This window comes from Cygnus atratus, chromosome 1 (assembly GCF_013377495.2).
Source record: "Cygnus atratus isolate AKBS03 ecotype Queensland, Australia chromosome 1, CAtr_DNAZoo_HiC_assembly, whole genome shotgun sequence".
Taxonomy (NCBI): domain Eukaryota; kingdom Metazoa; phylum Chordata; class Aves; order Anseriformes; family Anatidae; genus Cygnus; species Cygnus atratus.
The window spans coordinates 108,921,554-108,925,280 of NC_066362.1; the positions used below are offsets into that span (position 1 = coordinate 108,921,554).

Here is a 3,727-nt window from a genome sequence, read left to right on the forward strand (position 1 = left end):
CGGTACTGTTGACCTGCTGGAGAGAAGGGATGATATTCAGAGGAACCTGGACAGGCTTGAGAGGTGGGCCTGTGTGAACCTCATGTGATTCAACAAGGTTGTGCACCTGGGTCAGGGAAATCCCAAACACAAATACAGGATGGGTGATGAGTGGATTAAGAGCAGCCCTGGGGAGAATGACTTGTGTGTGTCAATTGTTGAAAAACTCAACAAGAACTGGCACAGTGCACTTGTAGACCAGAAAGCCAACTGTATCCTGGGCTGCATCAAAAGAAATGTGATGAGCAGGTTGAGGGAGGTGATTCTCCCCCTCTACTCTGCTCTCATGAGACCCCACCTGGAATGCTGCATTCAGCTCTGGGGCCTCCACCATAAGAAGGACAGGGACCTGCTAGACAAATTCCAGAGAAGGACCATGAGGATGATTAGTGGGCTGGAGCAGCTCTCCTATGAAGAGAGGCCGAGAGAGCGTTGTGTTTAATGCAGTAGGCAGCTAAGCACTACATAGATATTTGCTCACTCCCTGTCCCCTGCCCTCCCACTGGGAAGGGGGAGAGAATCTGAAAAAAGGTAAAACTCATGGGTTAAGATAAAGAAAGCTTAATAGGAGAGAAAAGGAAGGATAATAATAATAAGAATAATAGAAACAAGTAATGCACAGTGCAATTGCTTGCCACTTGCTGACTGATGTCGAGTCAGTCCCCAGTCAGTGACAGCCCCGCTGTCCAACTCCCCTAGTTTTGCTGTTCCACATGACTACATATGGTATGGAATATCCCTTTGCCCAGTTTGAGTCAGCTGTTGTGTGGTGTTTAGCTGCCAGCCGGGCTAAACCACAACAGTCCTCACAGTGCACAACAGTGCTCGCTTCAGCATCACATATACTAAAATTGGAACGATACAGAGAAGATTAACATGGCCCCTGCGCAAGGATGACACGCAAATTCGTGAAGCATTCCATATTTTTTTGGAACGGCTGCAGGAGCTGGAGCTGGAATGGTTGCAGGAGCTGGAACTGGAACGGCTGCGGGAGCTGGAACTGGAAAGGCTGCGGGAGCTGGAGCTGGAACGGCTGCAGGGTCTGTCACTAGGTTGATAGTAGCATCAATTGCAGCTCGATAGGCACAAGCCAGACCCCAGCACGCCACAGTGATTTGTGTCACTTTGGAACTGCCAGAGTCATGACACCTTTTTTTCAAGCATTCTACCAGTTTTTTAGGATTTTGCAGTTGTTCAGGGGTGAATGTCCAAAACACTGGAGGTGCCCACTGCTCTAGAAACCTGCCCATATCCTCCCACACTCCCTGCCACTTGCAACTATCCCGCCTCAAGACAGATCTCCAGATGATTCCTAAGTAGTTGTTTAACCTTAAACAAAACCTGAAGCGCATTCAGGAGACATAACAACAAGAACATGCTGGTCTGAGTATCCCAAGGATATTCAACATCTTGGAGAGCTACCGTAACTAGCTCGGGGGATAAGAGGGAAGGAGGAAGGGAGAGTTTCTCATCTCCATTGGAGATGAAGGGAGAGTGAACAGGTAGGAAAAAATATCTTCCCCTGTCCCCTCCACAGATTGACTCCCTGATGAAAAAAGGCAATAGATGTAATTGCTAATAGTTTCTGAGATATGGTTTCCGAAGTATTGAGTTGACGACAGTGCTGAGTACAAATACCAGGTTAGAGTCATGACCAGAAATCTCATCATTTCATAAGCCATCGTTACACCACACAGTACCATAACAATCTTAAACCAGGGCCCGGAAAGGATAAACAGCACGACAGGGAGCACATACAGAAAGTAACTTGCTATAAAACTCAATTTGGGAAACAGGCACAGCAGACTTGAGATTAAGGCAATCAACATTGTGACTAGCAACTATTAAGCAGGTCAAATACTTATACCAATTTTAGTTTAACACACTCTGGTCAAATCTGTCGATATCTCAACCCTTCGGGCCCCATGTTGGGCGCCAAAAGGACTGTTGTGGTTTAGCCCGGCTGGCAGCTAAACACCACACAGCCGTTCGCTCACCCTCCCCCCCTCTCTCTCTGGGATGGGGGAGAGAAACGGGAAAGTGAAGCCTGTGAGTTGAGATAAAGACAGTTTATTAAGACAGGAAAATAATAATAACAATAATAATAATAATAATAATAACAGTATTAATAATAATAATGTGTACAAAATAAGTGATGCACAATGCAATTGCTCACCACACGCTGACCGATGCCCAGCCTATCCCCGAGCAGCCGGCCCCCCCCACCCCGGCTAGCCACCCCTATATATTGTTCAGCATGACGTCAGATGGTATGGAATACCCCTTTGGCCAGTTTGGGTCAGCTGTCCTGGGTCTGTCCCCTCCCAGCTCCTGCTGCACCCCTAGCCTGCTCACGGGCAGGACAGAGCGAGAAGCTGAAAAGTCCTTGGCTTGGTGTAAGCACTGCTCTGCAACAATTAAAACATCAGCATGTTATCAGCGCTCTTCTCATCCTAATCCAAAACATAGCACCCTACCAGCTACTAGGAGGAAAATTAACTCTGTCCTACCTGAAACCAGGACAGCTGTCCTGGTTGTGTCCCCTCCCAGCTCCTTGTGAACCCACAGCGTCCTTGCTGGCAGGGCAGCATGAGAAGCTGAAAAGGCCTTGGCATAGTTTAAGCACTGCTCAGCAACAACTAAAACATCAGTGTGTTATTGACATTATTCTTCTCATCCTAAATCCAAAACATAACACCATACCAGCTAATAGGAAGAAAATTAATTCTATCCCAGATGAAACCAGGACAGAGAGTTGGGGTTGTTCATCCTAGAGTAGAGAAGGCTCTTGGGAGACCTTATAGTGTCCTTCTAGTACCTAAAGGGGGCCTACAAGTTGGAGAGGGACTCTTTATCAGGGAGTGTAGTAATAGGACAGAGTGTAATGACTTCAAACTAAGAGGGTAGGTTTAGATTAGGCATTGGAAGAAATTCTTTACTCAGAGGATGGTGAGGCACTGGCACAGGTTGCCCAGAGAAGCTGTGGTTGCCCCATTTCTGGAGGTGTCCAAGGCCAGGCTGGATGGGGCTTTGAGCAACCTGGTCTAGTGGGAGATGTCCCTGCCCATGGCAGGGGAGTTGGAGTCAGATGATCTTTAAGGACCCTTCCAACCCAAACCATTCTGTGATTCTACAATTCCTTCATTCCATGATTCTATGATTCTATGATTAAACTTACACTGATGACACTCCTGATAAAGGTAATGAGATAAGGACCAGCTTTTAGACTTCACAGGCTGAAAATAATTAGTTGGAAAAGTGAATAGGTAAACCATATTGATGTCTCACTATATTTTTAAACATATAAATCAACTTCATTTCTCCTTTAAAATCATTATACGTCATAAAAAAAAATCAGTCTCTAATTTTTCATTCTTGTTTCTAACGTATTAAGACACCCTCTTTCTATGCTGATCAGCTCCTTTTTATAATTATAAACACTTGAAAGGTTTTTTTTTTTCATAGTTATGTTCTAGGACATACATAGGTTTAGGAGATAAAGCTATAAAAAAAAAAGTGCAAAAATAAAAATATGAAACATTAAAAAAAACTCATAAGTTTTTGCAATACTGGAGCTACTGAAGAAACAGAATTTTTCATAGCTCAGAACATAGAAGAACTAGATGCATTAGAATATGGGTTCCTGGAAAGCCTATATGTTTTATGGAATGTTTAGCAAATACCTTAT

General features: G+C 44.6%; 1 non-coding gene across 1 annotated transcript; it reads left to right on the forward strand.

The window, feature by feature from the left end:
• The first annotated feature begins 860 nt into the window (after nt 1-860).
• Nucleotides 861-967, forward strand: LOC118247816 (U6 spliceosomal RNA). Its single transcript, XR_004778583.1, has one exon. It is a non-coding gene; the product is annotated as a U6 spliceosomal RNA (small nuclear RNA).
• Nucleotides 968-3,727: the final 2,760 nt, after the last annotated feature.